Genomic DNA, 22227 nt, shown 5'->3' on the forward strand with positions numbered 1-22227 from the left:
AACTATTAATACAATAAGAAGATACACAAAACTCAATACATGTACAATAAACGCAGTTGTCTTTAGAGCACATTGCAATTCATTAACTAAGTTTCTGTAGAAAATTAATGTTTTTGACCCGTGACCCTTCCGTTATGCAGCAGCATTAAATAAATACCGTCCTGTAATAAGTTTGTTTGAGGCAAAGCGATCTATTTCATCTGAACTGTAACTCACGCTCTGCAGTCAGCGCATCCATTATCTCTGCTGCAAATGCAGATTGTGTGCATAACCAGCAGTCAACAGAGCTCTGCTGATCTCATGTGTTTATGTTTTCTATAATATCATATCATAAACCTAAGACACAGGATCATGATGATTGTCCCATCTGGATGTAACACAACTCAACACAAATACAACTTACTAACTAAACCATAAAAAAATCCTTATGGGATGACATTTCAGTTCCTTCAGTTGTTTTTTGTCACAAAATGTCGCTAACCTACAGTAATGCAATTAAGACTACAGCAGCTGTTTATTCTGATGATACAGTAGATAATAATGTTTAGTCAGATCACCATAATCAGGCAACCCCCTGAATGTTTTCATCCAGATGTAAGTCTTTATTTGATTGCTGATAGTGTCAAATGCAAAAGTAAAGATATTTGTTTATTATTGTAACTTAGGTGAGGCTATGGTCACATTAAATGCACGTCTGACCACCTTTTCTTGCAGACACCCTAGTTTGGTCAGGACTGGGCGCCTGCCAGACAGTAAAGTAATTACATTGTTAACAGTCATTGTGTCAGGTACTGTGAGATATATACAGGTCATAGCCTTTCCCTCCCTCACTTTTGGAGATGACATTACACTTGCTCTACCTTGCTCTCTCCAGTTCTCTCAGTCTCGCTCCGTCATTGAGGCAGACACTGAAGGCTTGTGAGGGTGACAGCGACTGTGCCTCTGTTTAAAAGGCATTCGGCTTGTAACTTTTACTGCTGTCCTCCTGATCTGTGTATCTCCTTGTCTCTCTGACATTAAATGTGCCTCCACCTTTGGCCACTGCTGTCAGTTTGTTTTTCATCTCGCTGTGTTACAAACACTGCCCCAACCTTCCTCTTGATTTTTCTAATAGAAAGTCCTTCCCTGTCAAGATTTGGTCCACTTACATTGCAAAATACCTACTAGGGGGGTGAGAAAATATTGATACAGTATAAGTTATATGATGGGGATTAGGACACTGCTTCTTAATATCATTAGAGTGTATTCAGTAGTCTACATGCAAACATGGTAGTGCTGTAATCCATCATCAGCCACTTACTGTATAGTAACTCTCCCACAGCAGTGTAGGAGCACAAGCACTATGTGACTTGTGTGAACAGACACAATCTCTTTGGTTAATAAATTTCAATATAAATTGAACTGATGGCCCTGTATATGGATACATATCAAATAATTTTGATTTGTTTAATTTGTTAAAAGCCAGTATTAACAACAATAAAGTTAACTGACACGTGGGATTTCTGGGGTGAATGTGGCTTAAAAAAGAGCATGTGAGATTCATAGAGATAGATCCATTTTCCATCTCTTGCCTTTATTCTTATTAAAGTTGGATCCTGGCCCAGAATGTCCTGGCTAATAGGTCAGGGAAAACTGGAGACACTTCATTAAACTGCAGGTTGAAGCTGTGAGTTCATTACTTTAATGGGATCATTTTGCTGTCGACCAACTCAAAAGCTAGTTTGATTTTTTATTCTGTTTTAGCTCTGCATCGGATTCCTATACTTGATAAATGTTCCAATATATCTTTTCAGAATTATTTCATGTATTTAATGTGGATTAATGGATTTTTAGATGTTTAGATAACATCATTAGGTAATATTGGTAAATGGTCCGTACTTATATAGCACTTTAACCACCATTCCAGGATCCATATCGCTTTATTCTACTTCTCATTCACCCATCCACATTCACACACTGATGCCAGCAGCCGCCATGCATCAGCGCTCGCTCGCTTGAAACATCAGGAGCATCTTGGGGTTCAGTGTCCTCCCTAAGTGCCCAACCTAGCGGTTAGAGGACAACCTCCCTTCCGACTGCGCTATTGCGGCCCCTATTCTACAATGCAAGTACAGTAACTAATAAATACAAGGTGTTCACCTACAGACCTCAATGTGTATTTTCTTACAATCAAATGCTTCTGGTGAAAATACAAAATTAAGAGACAGGAATATAAAATACAGACAATATTCTTAACAGGGTTATGTCGAATTTAACATTCACAGCTTTAATCCACTGTGACGTTCTTCCGAGCAGCAGGTTTTTTAATCATTAGTGTTTTTGTTCTTATCATTCTATCCACTTTAATACAGTTAGTATTAAGGTATTGCTGTATAATTGCAAACCAATAATGATCAATTGCTTAACACATATTACAGCAATTTTGTTCAAGAGAAATCCAATGCAGCCAAAAATAAGGTCGCACCTGCTGTATCTCTCTAATATTGTCTGAGCATGACACAGTAAAGTCAGTGCACAGATTCCTAACTTATCACTGACCAATGCAGTGTTTTGTGCTTCTACCCTGGAGGGCAGCTCCTCGCTGAGCACTGACAGACACACTGGGCTCCTCAGTCTTGCCCTCTGTGTTGCACACATGCAAAAAGACAATCTCTCATTGCCGACAAGCCTTTTCCCAGATGGAGAAACATTTATGCAAACGCCCACGCAATCTTGACTTTGCTCCCTGACTCTTACACACACACTGAAAACAGCTGGCATTTATCTGTGTGCTTAAGTCTGACCTACTGTGTTTAAAGGCTACTTTCTTGACTTCAGCACTGACTCAACCGTCCTTCAGACCTGCACGTCTGCTTTGCTTGGCCGATTTTGTTTATGTGTGTAATTGCTTGCAGTTTGCTTGTTCACAGTTTATCCAATTTGAACACACCATGTGCCTCTGTCTAAACGGTGAATTCAGTCCATCCTTAGAGCTGCTTTACTGAACACACATCCAGTAATGGATGTGCTATGCAGTAGCATTTACTGCATCCTGAAATAAAGGCTGTGGCTGACAGGTATCAAAACCCGGTGCATCACACTAAGCCCATATGCTGTGAGCCTTGTGATTGGTCCATGTTTATTTATTTGAACTGCAGTTAACATTGCTCTATATTAAAGTGGTGTTGAGTTAAAATGAAGAGGTCAACAGAACCAAACTTACAGTATCTGTAGTTACCTTAACCATCTCACTAAGCAGATTAATAAAGAAAAAAGACATTTTACCCATGCAGACGAGACCATCCAACACCAACAGGCTCAAAACCGGTAACGCAAACAAGATTAATCAAACATAGATATACTGGTACAGTATATGTGCACTACAGATAGAACTAAATGTCCTGATGATGTAAAGAAAATAAAAATGCATTTTAAGTTTAACAAAGTCTGTTTTGCCAAAACTGTGTCTTTAAAAAAATAAACCAAATACTAAAAATCAAAGCTAAGGTGTTTAGTTGTGACAGGATCAGAACACACTCAGAGAAAACAATCAGGAAAGCGAGTTTTTTTTAATTTTAAGAGTAATAATGATAATATTGACTGTTATTTTTGAAATTGACGTTTGTCTATTTTACTAAGGTAAAATTGACCATACAGTACTGTATGTTGAAGCTGTCTGAACCATTGATTTAATTCCTCAGCCCCAGTAATGTGATGTGTGTTGTATGTGTACAGTATGCAGTCAAGTCGAGTGGGACTACAACAAACAAATTAATGAGAAAGTCCATCAGACCATCAAAAATAGCCCAAAAAACTGTGCAGTATCCACCCAACTTCACTGCAAGATGAAAAGGTTTGCAATTCGAGGATTTTACGCTGAAGATCTGACAAAATGCTTTAAACCCAATCCCTATGTGCAAAATGCTAGAGGAAGCTCTGAGCAAATAGTTTGTACTGTATGAGTCCTCTGTGCAGCAAAACTGCTGACAGAACATGAGAACCTTTTTAATTGGATGAAAGACTTCTGTCGCTCTGTGTCCGAACACCTTCCAGGTCCCCACAGCAAACACCTTTTGATCTGATCGTAAACATGTTTTCTAAATGCTGACGTGCTTTTTTTCTCTCCACTGTGTGTGTGTGTGTGTGTGTGTGTGTGTGTGTGTGTGTGTGTGTGTGTGTGTGTGTGTGTGTGTGCAGGTTTAAGGGTGTTTTGTGCTGTATGTTTTCACAGTCTTGAGGAAGACTGCTCTGCTAAGAAGTGCTAAGAGCTTCTAATGCAATGGTGACAGGTTGTTTTGAGTGTTAGGTGTGTGTGTGTGTGTGTGTGTGTGTGTGTGTGTGTGTGTGTGTGTGTGTGTGTGTGTGTGTGTGTGTGTGTGTGTGTGTGCCGCCCACCAAGCACGCTGCGTGTCACAACCGCTTTCCTCTTGATTCATCATACACTGGCTTGACACACACTTTCAAGGAGTCAGAAATCACAGAATTCCCAGCTAATCTTACTTCACACAAAGGCGGTCGCACTCACAGTTTGCAATCAGTGAAGAATGGGCTGCTCACTGGTTAATTGCTGCAAGGTCAGAGTGAGGGGTGAAGACAGGTGGAGAGAGAAGAAGGGCAAAGCAGACAGAAGGGAGTGTTTTGTTTCCATTTCCCTGTGTGTCATTACTGGGTGATTATGGCGGTAATGGCCCTGTAACTCTAACAGCTGTCAACTTTAAATACTCAGCATGTTATCGCTCTCCTCTTTTCCCACTGGCTCACGCTTATCAGTAAGGACCTAAATGGGTCAAAATACAGTTCTGTGGCTACATAGGAGTGCCACGATGGATGCTGCTTTTTTAGTTACGTGAAAGCTGTGGCGTAAAAAAATAACAAACTTTTAGACCAGTTTAGCAAAAATTACTTTTTTCAGTTTTATCAAAAAAAGACAAAAACAGAAAAAATAAAAGGTGAAGTTAATTTACAACACAACCAGACAAAGCAAGGGTGACAACACCAATCAATCAATATGTCCAGCTTTGTTGACCCCAAGATTGACCCCCAAGATCATAATAGGATTAGTTTAATATGGCAGGTAACGGTGCTACTTACCTCTCACCTGAGTAAAACATCTACAGTATAATGAAAAGCACAGTGACAGTTCTTATGTGTAGCTGTCATGTCTGATGTCATTATACATGTAATGAAGAGGCTTGCTTGCAAAACTAACCCAATTCCACAGTTGTTGCTTCAGCAAACAGCTGTACACACACGCACAGTAGGCGTATCTGGAGAATTGGCTGTGAAGCTTCCCACTGTGAACTGAATGAAGCTGTCCAAACAGCATGACCACACTAATGTGTGTGTGTGTGTGTGTGTGTGTGTGTGTGTGCGTGCGTGCGTGCGTGCGTGCGTGCGTGTGTGTGTGTGTGTATAATTCCTTTTGAATTGAGACCAATATGACATTGTAGTGTTGGCTACAAGGGACAGAGAGAGAGATTCAGAGACCTGTGGTTGGGGGAGAAGATAAAAAGACTGAGGAAATGAATTAAGACAGAAAAATTAGGACTGATGAAAGACGAGGAAGGAGGAGACGTCGGCGCCTGGCAAAGATAAATGAAGCACTCAAACAGCGTGTGAGGAACTAACATCTTCCAACAAGTTCCTACAGTAACTAAGTTCCAGCAGAGCAGTTGCCATTTGCTAAGAAAGGCCACTAAAAGAAGAACGCCCCATTTCACATTCAGATCAAATGCAGTGAATCACAAAAAGCGCTAACCATAAGCAGACGTTCTGCTGTGGTTATCAAAATTTAAAAAATGACTTTGTTGCTAATAGGTGTCCTTTTTTTCTAGTGTTTTGGCCATGCTCCGATGTTTGTCTTCCCCTTTACCCCTTCATCCTCTTCCTGGGTGGCGCAGTATGGTGCACAGTTGCTAATTTGACCTCTACTGAGCAATCCATCTTGTCCCATGTGACTTCACCACCACTTCCCCTTCTATGCCATTCTATCCTTTTTTCAATCCTTTCACACTTTCCCAGTGACTTTCTTGTGTTTCCTGTTTTCTCTCGTCTTCACATTCACGCCTGCGTCATCTTCTCCCATGTGACTCAACACACATCCTTTGCTTTCCTTCACACTTCCTTCTCCCTGATTTCCCCTTGTTGTTCTCCCTCTCTCAGCCCATGACTCCCTCCTCTCAATTATCCCGTCTGGGCAGCATCTGGCAGGCCGGCCAAGTGTGTGTCTGTGTGTAGGTGACCAGGTGTCTACTTTGTGTTGTACTGAGTTCTTGTCATTTGGAACAGAACAGCTGCTAACAGATAACAAGTAGCAACCTTCCCCGCAGCGCTGAAGACAAATTAGAAACTGAGTCATATTATTCAGTCTGGACCTTTTATTTGTCTCCTCGGGCTCCAAACTCAAGAAATGCCACACGTTGACGAAAATTACCATCTTGTACAGCACCTGTTTAACAAAAGCACAAAACTTTGTGCCCTTTAAAATCACTCGTCCTGTGACATTCCCAATCTGTCATCATTTTTTGAAAGCCCGCTCTCAAAAAGCACCTTTCTGTTACAGTGGTAGCGCCTTGAGAACGGGCCACCTGAGAGGCCACATGGTCCAGATTTATCTGTGAATATTACTGAATCTGGAAATTGGGATTTGCATCAGATGTTAATGTATTTAAGTTGTGTCAAAACTATTAACATAATAACGTCAAGGTCTCAAACACTGTGTGACTGGTGTGGTTTTCAAAAAAACAGCCGCCTTCAGCCAAGGTAAGGACGTACACATTAATATGTGAATCTGTCCATCTTCAATGTGAAACAGACCCATTCACACAGCATCTCACATCATCTTTAGCTAGTTTGGCTGATAGACTGTATCTAAAAGACAGTGATGTATTTTGTGTCATGGAGGAGGCCTCATACAGTAAACAGACTTGAGTTGTATTTCTCCTGTATGTGACAATAAAGCATATGGTTGTTTTTTATGGACTAGTATCCAGATTTGTCTTTGGCAGGAATTTAAAAATTTGGTTCAATTGAATTGATAGTTGATGTCACAAGGCTGTTTGTTGTTTGCCCCCCCCCCCACAGTAAGAATACACATCCTTACTGTAGGTAAATGAAAATGTCCTCAGTGCAACACTGATTGACTTCCAGCTGTGGAGCTGATCACTGAGGGATGAAGAAAGAAAGAAATAAGATTAGGAAACCTGATATTAAACTTCTTATATGGACTTTTAAAGCCTCTTAGGTCCTTATGCTCCCACTTTACATCCCTGCAATGCTTTCATGCATTAATGAAATTCAATCTGGCCTCACAATCACTACATTATGTTTGCCTGTTTTTACTATATACAGTAAAGACTTTTTTTCTGCTAAAATCATAACGTACATAAAACGCAGCATTTTATAGCTGTATTACAGAGAAATGAGGGGTGACAAGTAACAACTAGGAAACCGAAACAAAGAAGAATGGCCTCAAAGCAGGGGGTGTTCACGGTCTGCCAGCTATTTGCTGTAACAGTTGGACTCAGTCGTTGTGGTTGTGGATTTGTGATAGATAAACACTTTCAGGCAGAAAAAACACCCCTCACGTTAAAAGATTGATCAAAAATCTCTTCTCAATGTCCCTGTCGTTGTTACTGCTAATACAATATAATACCCCACTGTCCTTGTCAGTCCATCTGTCCGTCCCTTTGTATCAGCCACACTCTATATCCACTTCTCCTTCTCTATTTCTCCACCATGTCTCACTCTCATTCTCTTTCTGTCGTCTTGTCAGATGGATTGAATAATTCATGCTGAACCTTCAAGGAGGTTCTTTGTTCTGCCCCAAGTGTTTTCTTTTAAAGTATTTGGGAGAGTGTGTGTATGGGTGCAGCATTTGTGTGACTAAGGTTCACATATTCACATTAGGAACAGACAAGCAATCATACTGTACTTAAAGAGTGCAATATTTCCCAAAACAGGTGTCAATTTATTCTTCAGGTTTTAATATTTTCTGATACTGATATGATTTTTGTCCTTTTTTTGTCTTCTTATAATGATAACACACCAACCCAATCAACCCAATCTGAATCCATGCTAAATGATAAAAGAAAAGGTGTATTTATTCTTCACCAAGGAAGCCACGTGCGTTTACAGAGACTTTACCCTTAATAGTAATATTAAAACATTTATCAAGGCTGTTATTTTATTTTAGCTGCATGTGTTCTTACTACCCTGCAATATGTACAGCCAAATGTACTTTAGCTTTGGTAATGCACAGTAATAGTGCCTATTATATTATCATGCTTAAGCCATGTCAGCCAAGATAAAATTAGTATCATTCCATTCCAGGTGTTATTCAAACATGATGTTAAAACGATTGAAAGGATCACTTAGTGGGTAAACTGTACTGATGCCTCAAGATCAGTGTTTTTCACAGACTGACACCAGTTTGTTCGCTAATTAATAACACTTGTGTAAATGCAACCCAGCTAGTACTTCTTGTCACTTTCACACACATTTATCATCTTTGATGCATGTGTCACTTCCTACTTCAACAAAGGCAAACTTACAAGCAGAATGAAACAGATCCAAGGTCGTGTGAAAACACAGTCACCACATCAAGAGCAGAATGACAGTGATAGTGGACAAAGTCAACCAACACGAAGTAGAGACACACATCGTGCTTTGATATAAGCAGACATGGTCATCGCTCAGTTTATAGGCCTAACATCAAACAATATGTCCTGACATCAAACGTGTGTGTCTGTGCTTCCTTCTTGCACAACTACATCAATTATGTTGAGTTATTCAGTGATTGGCAAATACAGTGGCACTTCTGAAAGCTCAAATGAATACTGCAAGATGCAATTAAATATGCTAAGGCATTAAGCATGCAGCGTGGTCTGATTTTTTAACTTCATTTTGGCTAACCCTCTGGCATCATTGTGCATCAACTGGTGAAAAGTTTACCCTGATGCTTCCTTAAAGCTGTTTCCTTTGTCCCTAAACATGTTAAGTTTGTTTCTGCCCATCAGTGTGCATAAGGCACCGCTTGCACATGCCAAAAGAAAATGCAATACTTTACATACATATGTAATTTGCTTGGCATACTAATGGGCCCAGGGTTATCACGAAGCGTCCTCGGCCACCACACAAAAGGTGGACTTCATTTCAGTTCTTCTGACTCGAATCACAGTCACTCCACCCGTCTACGGCCTGAAGGCAAAATGAATATTCATACAGTTTTAGACCCTGGTCATGAATATGTATAATAGTTAGCACCAGATATGGTAATCAGGCAGCAAACCCAGATGGCTTCAGATCACGACATGATGATCACACACACACATGCACGATACACTCTTGAAGGAGGAAGTAATTACAAAGACTTAAATATCTTTAATCTTTCAACATGTCCTACAAAATAAAGACGAACTGGAGAAAGAGACAGGACAGACACACAAAACGTGAGTGACGTAGCCTGCAGTATGTTTTAACATGTTTGCATTTATGTTTGTCATAGCATATCATACTGTAGCTACAGTAAACAGCGGTAGAACTAAATGAGTGGTGCATGTGTGATGTGGTGCTGTCTGAGCAGATAACACAGCAGTAATAAATTGAATGTACCATCATAGGTTAAAGTGTGCACTAAATAAGCCCTACAGGTATAGCTATCTGTAATCTACAGTAAGTTTTGTAAAGAGAAAAGAAACCAGGGCACCAAACATCTAGATACGTATATCAAAAAACCCTGACCTGTCCCAGGTTTTGGTATTTCATACAGCCCTAATAACCAGAGATGATTAGCTTTGTAGACATGTGAACAGAAGTCAGTGTTGTAATAATTAAAATTAGAATAGATTTTAAATGTGTTGGTGAGATTTATGTATTACAAGTGCTACAATACATTTCTAGGAAGATTTCTTAAATAAATGCTTAAAGCAGTGAGTCTACAGCCCTGGCAACAGCTCTATAAAGCTAGACCATGAATCACAGTAAGTATCATTCAGCAGGTATGTTTACCTCCAACTTCTAACCAGATCTTTAACATTGTTGTATTTAGTCGTCTTATCTTTTTCTTCCTCTTGTCCCTCTCAGACAATGAACTCTACCTAGACACAGCCAGTACAATCAGATACTTCCTTTGACACAAAGCCTTTCTAACCAGCTTATCTCATGTCTCATGTCAGTGCTAGTTAACATGCCACATATGACACATCTAATACAGCTACAGGACACACATGCATGCACACACAGAGCTGTACTTGTTTCTGATGCAGGATTAAGGCCAACTAGCCTGTTGTCTTTAAGCTTGCACCACCCAAGATCACACAATCATCAGTATACAGGACCTGAATGCCTCAGCTGTTATGGTCATATAAAAAGACAGATAATTGAGGCAAGTGAAATGACTGCATGTATGATACACACTGGAAAAGAGCCCCGAACTCAGTGACTTTGCTTCAAAAATGCACAATCAAGCAGATTCACCTAAATTGCTTAAAAGGTTTTGCCCTTTTGTATTGTGTCCGATGAAAAGTGCTGCAGTAGTGTCAGATTAGTTTTACTGTAACAGTCAGAAGGAGGTCATGCTGAGCGACAAAGCTCAATTGGGTCACAGGCTGTGACTCACTGTGTGTTGCATTATACCTGGACTTACTGCAACACTAGAGTGGAGGCATCAGTAAGAGCTCTAACTCTAGGTATTCATTCATTACTGCCCATTTCATGCTAAACGTGGCATCTCATTGCGTGTCAAAACAATGTTTGGCCAAGTTTGCTTAATGATAAGTATACAATAGTTTGGTGGTTTATGGACAACATTTTTGTGGTAGCGCCGAGTTTTGTGGGATAATTAAGAAAAGCAGTTACTGACTCAATCAGAGGGTTGTTGAGCTGTTTTAAATCTCTGTAGCTGGTTCAGCCTTCTGGTGCCTTACTAAACTTTTAGAGTGGATACAATGTAGCACTAGTTTTATAGTTTTCTGTATACACATGTAAAATCATAAAGTACTGAATTATCCCTGATAAATATTTTATTAAGCAGTTATCATTTGTGTTTTCTGTTTTGAGCATGTTGCTTCACCATAAATGTGCCGGGCCCCATCGTAGGTGATGCCACGCCTTAACCACAACCTACCTGACCTGTTATGTTAAGCTGATTACTACCTTCACCCAAGCGAAAAGTAAATACCTGAACCAGCTTCATATCTACAATGGATCCTATTAGGCTAAGTGGTTTGTCCTGCTGGCTTGATCTAGACGGTGGTAGTCCAACTATTATTCCTCCCTATACTGTAGCTCTGCTTGTCAGACTAGTTACCAGTCCTACTGTACCAAACCAAAATAAATGACCAGACTTATTTTGATCCACACCAAAAAAAGACGTATGTCTGTTACATCGACTGTGCTGCTGCATTAACAAATATCATGTATCATTTTATGGAGGTTTACAATTGCTAAAGTACTGTATGGTAAACAGTAGCTGTCTTGTGTCATGATCTGTGTCCTTGTTTCTAGTTGTTCCCTGTTTCACGTCATGTCCTGCTTGTCTTATTTCACGCCATGTCCCGGGTAATACTACTTCCTGTTTTATTTTGATAGTCTCCTGGTTTCTGTTCCTGCTTTAGTTTACTTCCGGGTTTTTGTCACAGCTGTTCCTGCTCCACCTGATCGTTACCCTCACCTGCACTGTATCAGTTAATCACTCACCCGTGTATTTAGTCACCTCCTGTTCCCGTAGTCAAGTGCCAGATTGTCGTATTCGAGTCCCATGAGTGTTTCGTGTTTCTTGTGTATCCCTGAGCTGAGCGTCCCTAGTTTCCTGAGTCCCCGTGTTTCGTGTTTCTCGTGTTTTGTTCCTGCTTGCACCGTGTATCCTGCCCGACCCTGGATTATCTACCGACCGTGAGTTTTTGCCTGTTCCCTGCCTGTACTTTTACCGAGCCATCTTGTGTATGACCTGGACCGTCTGACCGTGCCTTTGGATATTAAACCGTTTGTTGATTATACTCTCGTCTCCGTGCTGTGCATGTGGGTCCGCCGCCTGCTCGAGTCCCTGACAGAACAATCTGGCCAGACTTGGACCCAGCCAGCACTTAGCCTCCGGTCAGGTCAGTGACTGTTTTTCCTTGTTTTTTTTTTACGGCGAATATAACTCTCCCGCGGAAGTATGGAGTTTACCTGCGCCGAGCTACCCAGCGACCTACATAAGTATTTCGAGATCCTTGCGGAGGATTACCGACGGGCTAGTAACTCGGAGGATCAGCGCAGCGCCGTAGAGGTGGCGATAGTGACGCTGGAGGACGATGACACCGCGTTAGATCACCCCAGCGTTCATCGCCTCTACGAGCGACTATGCGCGAAGTTTGATGAATTAAGCGACACGCTCTGTACCACGCCAGCGCCAGTCGCACCGCCTATGGTTTCGGTTTCCTCCTCCCCGCCCCGTCGGATCGTCGTGCCTACACCAACCTGCCCAGCTCCATGGTTATTTCCCTGGGAGGATTTCCTGCTCTCACGCGGCCCTCAGTCTCCAGTTCCGCCGCGCGCTGCTCAGCCTCCAAGTCAGCCGCGCGCTGCTCAGTCTCCAGTTCAGCCGCGCGCTGCTCAGTCTCCAGTTCAGCCGCGCGCTGCTCAGTCTCCAAGTCAGCCGCGCGCTGCTCAGTCTCCAAGTCAGCCGCGCGCTGCTCAGTCTCCAGTTCAGCCGCGCGCTGCTCAGTTTCCAAGTCAGCCGCGCGCTGCTCAGTTTCCAAGTCAGCCGCGCGCTGCTCAGTTTCCAAGTCAGCCGCGCGCTGCTCAGTTTCCAAGTCAGCCGCGCGCTGCTCAGTCTCCAGGTCAGCCGCGCGCTGCCCAGACCCCAGTTCAGCCGCGCGCTGCCCAGACCCCAGTTCAGCCGCGCGCTGCCCAGACCCCAGTTCAGCCGCGCGCTGCCCAGACCCCAGTTCAGCCGCGCGTTGCCCAGACCCCAGTTAAACCGTGTGTTACTCATGCCCCGGTGCAGCCCTGTCGTCTCCAGGCCCCAGCCCAGTCGAACCTAGTCCAGACCCCAGTTCAGCCGTGTGTTGCCCAGACCCCAGGTCAGCCGTGTGTTGCCCAGACCCCAGGTCAGCCGTGTGTTGCCCAGACCCCAGTTCCGTCCTTGTCCCCGTCAGAGGGCGCTGTCCGTCTGACGACTGTTAACCCCACCCAATCAGGCCCGACGCCTCCCCCGTCGAGCTCGGCAGCTGTAAGCTGTCATGCCAGCTCCGGAGGGGACGCCGCCCCAGTCCCTGTCGGCCATGTTGCGGCCGTTCCTGTTCCTGTCGGCCATGTTGAGGTCGTTCCAGTTCCTGTCGGCCATGTTGAGGTCGTTCCAGTTCCTGTCGGCCATGTTGAGGTCGTTCCAGTTCCTGTCCCTGTCGACCAAGTTGAGGTCGTTCCAGTTCCTGTCCCTGTCGACCAAGTTGAGGGCGTCCCCGTAGGCCAAGTTGAGGGCGTTCCCGAAGGCCAAGTTGAGGGCGTCCCCGTAGGCCAAGTTGAGGGCGTTCCCGAAGGCCAAGTTGAGGGCGTTCCCGTAGGCCAAGTAGAGGGCGTTCCCGTAGGCCAAGCAGAGGTCACCCCTGTCTTTGACCCCGTTCCTGTCGACCCTGTAGCGGTCGTTCCAGTCCCCGTTCCTGTCGACCCTGTAGCGGTCGTTCCAGTCCCGTCCCTGTCGACCCTGTAGCGGTCGTTCCAGTCCCCGTTCCTGTCGGCCCTGTAGCGGTCGTTCCAGTCCCCGTTCCTGTCGGCCCTGTAGCGGTCGTTCCAGCCCCGTTCCTGTCGGCCCTGTAGCGGTCGTTCCAGTCCCCGTTCCTGTCGACCCTGTAGCGGTCGTATCCAGTGCCCCGTCCTGTCGACCCTGTAGCGGTCGTGTCCAGTCCCCGTTCCTGTCGGCCCTGTAGCGTCGTTCCAGTCCCCGTCACCCGGGAGCCGCAGCGCCCCCGCCGGCCCCAGGAGGAGGTCCGCGCTAGCCGCAGTTCCTGCGCACCTCCAGGAGGAGGTCGCGCTAAGCCGCATTTCCTGCGCACCTCCAGGAGGAGGTCGCGCTAGCCGCAGTTCCTGCGCACCTCCAGGAGGAGGTCTCGCTAGCCGCAGTTCCTGCGCACCTCCAGGATGAGGTCGGCGCTAGCCGCAGTTCCTGCGCACCTCCAGGAGGAGTCGCGCTAGCCGCAGTTCCTGCGCACCTCCAGGAGGAGGTCGCGCTAGCCGCAGTTCCTGCGCACCTCCAGGAGGAGGTCGCGCTAGCCGCAGTTCCTGCGCACCTCCAGGAGGAGGTCGCGCTAGCCGCAGTTCCTGCGCACCTCCAGGAGGAGGTCGCGCTAGCCGCAGTTCCTGCGCACCTCCAGGAGGAGGTCGCGCTAGCCGCAGTTCCTGCGCACCTCCAGGAGGAGGTCGCGCTAGTCGCAGTTCCTGCGCACCTCCAGGAGGAGGTCGCGCCAGCTACAGCTCCTACGCACCTCCAGGAGGAGGTTGCGCCAGCCGCAGTTCCTGCGCACCTCCAGGAGGAGGTTGCGCCAGCCGCAGTTCCTGCGCACCTCCAGGAGGAGGTCGCGCCAGCCGCAGTTCCTGCGCACCTCCAGGAGGAGGTCGCGCTAGCCGCAGTTCCTGCGCACCTCCAGGAGGAGGTCGCGCTAGCCGCAGTTCCTGCGCACCTCCAGGAGGAGGTCGCGCTAGCCGCAGTTCCTGCGCACCTCCAGGAGGAGGTCGCGCCAGCCGCAGTTCCTGCGCACCTCCAGGAGGAGGTCGCGCCAGCCGCAGTTCCTGCGCACCTCCAGGAGGAGGTCGCGCCAGCCGCAGTTCCTGCGCACCTCCAGGAGGAGGTCGCGCCAGCCGCAGTTCCTGCGCACCTCCAGGAGGAGGTTGCGCCAGCCGCAGTTCCTGCGCACCTCCAGGAGGAGGTTGCGCCAGCCGCAGTTCCTGCGCACCTCCAGGAGGAGGTTGCGCCAGCCGCAGTTCCTGCGCACCTCCAGGAGGAGGTTGCGCCAGCCGCAGTTCCTGCGCACCTCCAGGAGGAGGTTGCGCCAGCCGCAGTTCCTGCGCACCTCCAGGAGGAGGTCGCGCCCGCCGCAGTCCCGGCGGACCCCCAGGAGGGGGTCGCTCCCGTCGTAGTTCCTGCCGACCTCCAGGAGGGGGTCGCTCCCGTCGTAGTTCCTGCCGACCTCCAGGAGGGGGTCGCTCCCGTCGTAGTTCCTGCCGACCTCCAGGAGGGGGTCGCTCCCGTCGTAGTTCCTGCCGACCTCCAGGAGGGGGTCGCTCCCGTCGTAGCTCCTGCCGACCTCCAGGAGGGGGTCGCTCCCGTCGTAGCTCCTGCCGACCTCCAGGAGGGGGTCGCTCCCGTCCCGGCTCCGGCCACACCAGCATCGGTTCCTGGCGGCCCGGCTCCGGCCGCATCTGCATCGGTTCCTGGCGGCCCGGCTCCGGCCGCATCTGCATCGGTTCCTGGCGGCCCGGCTCCGGCCGCATCTGCATCGGTCCCTGGCGGCCCGGCTCCGGCCGCATCTGCATCGGTCCCTGGCGGTCCGGCTCCGGCCGCATCTGCATCGGTCCCTGGCGGTCCGGCTCCGGCCGCATCTGCTTCGGTTCCTGCCTCTCGTCGCGGTGGTCCAAGGAGGACGCCGCTGGTTCCTGCCTCGTCTCTGCCTTTGCTGCCGGACTGGTGGCCTCGCCCTCGGCGCATCCTGCTGCTGGGATGGCGCTGCCTCCTGCGGCGCCGTCCGCCTCGACTCCTCAACCGCCTGGATCAGCGTCCGCCTGGAGGATGCTGCCATGCGGGGTGGTCCCCGGGGACATCGTCCCAGCCCAAGGGCACTAAGAGTGCCACCCTGGCTCAGCGGCTGCTGAGCAGGATCTCGCCACGCCGTCACCCTCCGTGACGGAATCTCTGAACTTCATGTCTTCCCTGGTCGTGGACTTTGATGTGGACTCTTGTTTTGGCCCTCCCCCGGTCCTCCCTCCACCCACCCTGCTCATGTACCTTGGGGGGTAGGGATTCGGTCCCTCCGCCTGGGACCACCCTCCGCCCGCCCTGGTTTGGGGGGGGGGCTTCCGTAGGCGCCGTGGAAGGCGCCATAGGGGGGGGGGTACTGTCATGATCTGTGTCCTTGTTTCCTTGTTTCTAGTTGTTCCCTGTTTCACGTCATGTCCTGCTTGTCTTATTTCACGCCATGTCCCGGGTAATACTACTTCCTGTTTTATTTTGATAGTCTCCTGGTTTCTGTTCCTGCTTTAGTTTACTTCCGGGTTTTTGTCACAGCTGTTCCTGCTCCACCTGATCGTTACCCTCACCTGCACTGTATCAGTTAATCACTCACCCGTGTATTTAGTCACCTCCTGTTCCCGTAGTCAAGTGCCAGATTGTCGTATTCGAGTCCCATGAGTGTTTCGTGTTTCTTGTGTATCCCTGAGCTGAGCGTCCCTAGTTTCCTGAGTCCCCGTGTTTCGTGTTTCTCGTGTTTTGTTCCTGCTTGCACCGTGTATCCTGCCCGACCCTGGATTATCTACCGACCGTGAGTTTTTGCCTGTTCCCTGCCTGTACTTTTACCGAGCCATCTTGTGTATGACCTGGACCGTCTGACCGTGCCTTTGGATATTAAACCGTTTGTTGATTATACTCTCGTCTCCGTGCTGTGCATGTGGGTCCGCCGCCTGCTCGAGTCCCTGACATCTTGACAGCACTCATCTGAGTAATCCAAGTCAATGTGCCAATGTTTTTCTTTAGTCCCTAAACATGGCCGTATATCCTTTTGTAAAATTCCCATGCAGACCTCAGACTCTGGTGACTTATCAACCACACTCCAAAGGCAATGCGGCGGATGACGTATCAAGTTCACGGGCATTGTTAAAGTATCACTGCGTGTTTGGTTTTCATAAATGTGCTGATTCATCATATGCTGCTAAGTCATTGAGTAATGCTTTGACTTTTGCTCCTAGGGGACAGCGGTAATGATGTATTTTCTTTATCAGATGACTTTGTGTGCATGCATGTCTATATACTGCCAAAATAAGTAGATGCTTTGTGTGTGTGCATGCCTGCGTGCAAGTATGTGTCCACACTTAACTGTGCTTCTCACTTTATTGTTTCCATTCATCATGGTGCATTCATCCCTGCACAACATACACTGCTGCAACTGTCATAAACAAAGAGTGTCGATTCTGCACAGTATTACCTTAGACTAGCTCATGGACACTGATGGCAAACATACAGTATTTACTGTAGCACAGTATATGTAAGAACCTATATATCAGGCAGATCAGTTTAACATGCAATGCAAAAATTGCTAAAATCTCTTTGTCTCCAACAAAACGCTGAATCATAGGTCACCCCTATTGTACACGATGCAAACAAAAATACAATATGCTGCTATCTGGCCACTGAAGCCCAAAGACTAAGTAAACTCAAAGGCCAGAGAGTCAAGAGGTGCTTAGCAGTGGCTGTGATGTGTGATACAGTGAATCTATTACCATTTTCTGAGTCAAATGTCTCCTCAAAATGTGTTTACGTTTCAAGCCACTACAAAAAAGGCCACATGACACCTTATCAAAAGGTGCAGTCCGTAGCAAAAAGGGTGTCATGAAAATAGCATTTTAAATGTAAGTTTCCACAGTATCATTACTGACAAGTATTGACTGACAACTCCTGATCTCATGCATACTCATACAAATTCAGCCCCACTTTCATGCAGAAGGCTTATTACTTGCTGTTATGTAATGCACCTCACAGCAGAGGGTTGTTTACATTTAAATAATAAATAAAAAATTAAGTGTGTTTCCCAGTATGATAAGTGCATCCTCAAATCTTCCTAAATTTACTGGCAACTGCTACAAATCGTATCCTAATCATTCAGCCAATCATTGCATATCAGGCCTTTGGATTTTAGAGTGATTGTTGTTGTGTTGCGGCCTACTGCCAAGAAAAAAGGAATTTAATATAAATAAAAACACAGCCAAGCACCAGGATTAGCTAGCTACTATTTATAATATTTGGTGTAAAAGCTAGCTTTACATCAGCTGTAGTGATATGGACTCATCCCAGCTTATAAAACAGATGGCAGTAACTAACTAACCTTAACTAGCCAGTCCAACAATATTAATAGAAATGCAAAAGCACTTGATATGATGTTTAAGTTTAAAATTACATTGCCAATGTAGTCCATCACCAACACACTGAAAAAAAGAAAACTAAAACAAGAGAAAAGTGTTCAAGAATGGAGGTCACCTCCAATATATAGTATGATTAATGTTTCTGCTTTATCAGCATTTTGTTTCATTTCAGACAAGCTGAGACTCCAATAACAAAAGCTCTCTTCTTGGATAAGTTTCTTTTTTATACCATACGGTCCTAACTGCTAATGTGATTGACAGTTAATTTAGATTTAACATATGGTAAGTTTAATGAGACACATTGTACCTTATATACAAAATCTAAAGAAGAAGCAGTGCAGGTAAAAAAGGAAACCACACTACAGTAAAGTACTGTACATCTTGCATCATTGTATGAATCTGCTTCTTAAATTATAAAGAAAATCTCTCTACAGACGTTGAATGTGACCCTGTCAGTCTGGATTATTCTACTGAATGAGGTTTTAACGGACTGAGGTTTAGTGAATAGCAGCATATACAGTGCTGAAGCAGAAAATGTACCCATCGCTAACACCTGCTGTGTAGTGTTAATCTGTGTGTGAACAGATGGCATGCGCTAACAAGCTAGGCTAAATGTAGCTACTGTTGGCATGGACCAAGACTGATCTCTGACTTCCTGATCCCAAGCTTCTTAATTAAATGCACCATTTAATCTACTCAGTTTTCAGTTCCAGTGCTGCTCCAAAAAAACAGCGCCGTTCATCACTGATGACCTTCTTGTCACTGATTAAAACATCAGAATACAGAGGCAAATGACAGCAGCATGGCATCGCTCTAGTTTACAGGCAGGTATTCAAAATATATTCATATCATTCTGAAAAATTGCTATGTTTTGTAAATGGTTAGTCGTTTTTTGATTGCTTCTTTTCATTTAATCATTTATTTAACAACTTTAACAAATGTTGACCAAGGTTGGATAATCAATACCTTCCACAACACTGTTAGATACTGAGCTAGCTGGCAGACGATTGGCAGGGAGTTGATGAAAGCCCCAAATGTCTGCAAAACCCATTTTATTTCAAACAGAGAAAACTAGTGTGCATATTTTACTGTGCAAAGACACATTTCTTTTATATCACAAAGACTATTGCTGACTTGTTTTGATTTGTGTTGTTTGGGATCAGTTTGCCTGCCTACTGAACCCAAGTACTGTAGCAAGTAACTTCTGTATACTGAGCTGTCCAAGGTGCTGAAATGTCTACCTCCAGCTGTAGCTCCATACTGAACTGCCCATGGTCCTGAAATGTCAACTTAGGTTGATGCTGCATACTGAGCTGTCTATTGTCCTGAAATGTCTACTTCAACTGCGCTGTCCATGTGCCCGAAATGTCAGCTTCAAGCTGCTCTTACATCCTGTACTTCAGGTGCCTGTGGGGCTAAGTTACTCTTCAACCCAATGTCTCTCTATGGTTTCTATAACTGTTTCTGTTAGACTACATGTATTGTATTAATGCTTAATGAAACAATCAACAGAACTTTTATTATTAAATAAAGCTTGTGGCATAACCAGTGATTGCATAGTAAAATACAGTACGTGAACACTAATAGAACTTGTTTTGTTGTGACTTCCAGTGATAAGATGTGAACGCTACAGTAAACACTGGACACCTAGTTGCATGCATTAAGTTGGTGAAGTTCCTCATTTACTCGCTATCTAAAATCCCACTAAACTGAATGTTGCATATTACTATTTCTAATAATAGGAGAGTAAATCTATATGTATTGTACCTTGTGTAGTGAAAGAAAGTGGGTTTTATATAAAAAAACACAATTACACAGTAATTAATGTTCCACCTGCCTTACTTAGCAACTGTTAGAAGCTTATATTTTGCAATTTATACAATTGCAATAACCCTAGTGACAGTAGTATACAAGCAAATCATGGCAAATGACATTTTTTGTGAAAGTGACGAACTGTTGGCGTGTTGTGTGTTTGGCATGTAGCACAGTGGAGGGTTGTATTAAAACATGGAACCCACACACTGTCAGCATGCTTCTCCATCAGAGCCTGGGGACTCATAGGCATCTAGTGTTGCACAAACTCAGCACATTGGTGAGCTGTTTCATAGGTGCACTATGAATATAATAACTATATAACTATAATAAATGCAAGGGAGATGTGAAATGCAAATTAAATTAAAAAGACACTATATTCACACATTCAGTATATGGCAGTTCACACAATGTTAGATCACTCACTTTTGTTTCATTCATGTTTTACCCTAATCCACCCTTGGTTGTCCATCGAAGAACAAAGGGGAATTTTGAAACCTTTTTCAAATGTAAACACTGCAAAGCATGTCTCTGTTTTAGAAGGCTTTTTATTCCACTGATGTCTCACATAATTCAGCATTGGGATTTTGTCAGAGGTGTGAAATTGTTCTGCCAGATTTTGTAATCTGAAAAAGTGTTTTATAAAGTGTGGGTTGTTAGGAAGCATGCATCATAACTAAAAACTTAAATGACTCTGTGCAGTAATTAATGTTCCCAAGTTCTCACATGGGTGAAAAGATCTCATAAGGCAGATCACGGAGGCAGGATGCTGCAGCTGCGCTGGTTAAAAACGCAGGGACAACAAGGCTGAAACAGTCAAATGCCACAGTAAACCAGCTAGTTAAGCATCAATCATCAATCAGCGGACGGAGACAGTCTATTTTTGAAAAATGGAATAGTGCAGAGGTTAGAGGTTGTTAGGTAATACGTACAAGCAACCTGTCAACTGGTCCTGGTCAATGGCTGAAATTCACAGACCTAAACCAAGCACTAAAAATAAAAGCTAAAATAAAAAAAAATCGACTTTCCTTGGAAAGATGTGCACGCTTGTTATAATATGCAGAAATATGCAACCAGTAAGCATAGGTTTCAAGATTTATTTTACTGTAGGTTAAGAGGACACCAGTCAAAAGAGAAAAAGCACCTACTTAAAATAGAACCGCAGGTTCTGCTTCATGTTCTTTAGTTCGTGAAACTGAGGTTGACATGAATGTCTAGTTACTCAGCCCTGTATGTTTATTATTCCTGCTAGTAAATTAACATAATGGAAGGATAGGCAAGTATGCAGAGGAGTGGGATGGGAGGCACTGTGCCAGGAGTCTGTCTGCACAGTGTCACGTTCACCCACAGTTATCTATCCTGAACACAGCTCATTATCGCCCAGTGTGTCTCACATCTGTCATGTCATCCACTCCTCATAGTCACACACTATCGTACCCACACACAGACACTCACTTACACACAAACACTCCCCAAAAACTGAATCTAGTGTCAGCCCCGTTTTAGTGGTTTTAAAGGAGCAGTGGTGTGGAGAACAGGGAGCTAGTGGGTTTATGTGACCGAACACAAATTTAACAGAACATGGAAAGGGACAAACCAAAACACACACACACACGACATTCGGGACCTACTGTACAAAGTGAAATTCTAATAAAATGCCACACATTAATAACAATATATAAATTCGTTCTAATGTAATTAAAGACTTTGTAATGGATTTTAAGCAGCAAGTAAGTAGTGCTACCAGCCAGCCGGAGACTAATCCTGCTTTGGCACTGACAGACTTATTTAGAGTTACTTGTTTTTCACAGTGCAAACAGGCAACAGCACTACTGGTGTCAACAAGGCAACATTTTAAAGATATTTTAATAATAAAAATCACAAAATAATAAATAAGCATACTAGTATTTGGAAGAGAATAGATATATTGTGTACTGTAGCACGGTTTAGCTAAATTAGCAGCACAGTTTAGTGGGTAGTGTTTGAAGGCCAGACATGTGTGCTATGAAAGTGGTTTGTGTATGGGAATGTCATTACAAAGCAGATGAAAATGGATAAAAAGATGATATATCATAGATAGATAGACAGATCATATTTTGAGACCATCCAAAACTATAGTGAACAGATTAAGATATTCTGATCTTTCGTTATAAACACGGTAACCAAACTATCAAACCATTATAAGCCTAGAGACAGCAGCCCCTTGGTGAATGGTTGCTTTCACTGCATAAACGAGGCTCTGAGACTGAACTATGCTGCAGCCACTGCCAAAGCATACAGCAGCCTCTCCCAGCGTGACGGCAGCTCTCAGTCTGATAGACAGCCCATAAT

General features: G+C 44.9%; 1 protein-coding gene across 1 annotated transcript in view; it reads right to left on the minus strand.

Annotated features, from left to right (window-relative positions):
- The window catches only part of lrfn5a (leucine rich repeat and fibronectin type III domain containing 5a), an 80537-nt gene that overhangs the window by 53384 nt on the left and 4926 nt on the right, over window positions 1–22227 (minus strand). The gene's annotated exons all lie outside the window — the stretch shown is intronic.

The sequence above is a fragment of the Betta splendens genome, chromosome 22 (genome assembly GCF_900634795.4).
Source record: "Betta splendens chromosome 22, fBetSpl5.4, whole genome shotgun sequence".
Lineage (NCBI taxonomy): Eukaryota > Metazoa > Chordata > Actinopteri > Anabantiformes > Osphronemidae > Betta > Betta splendens.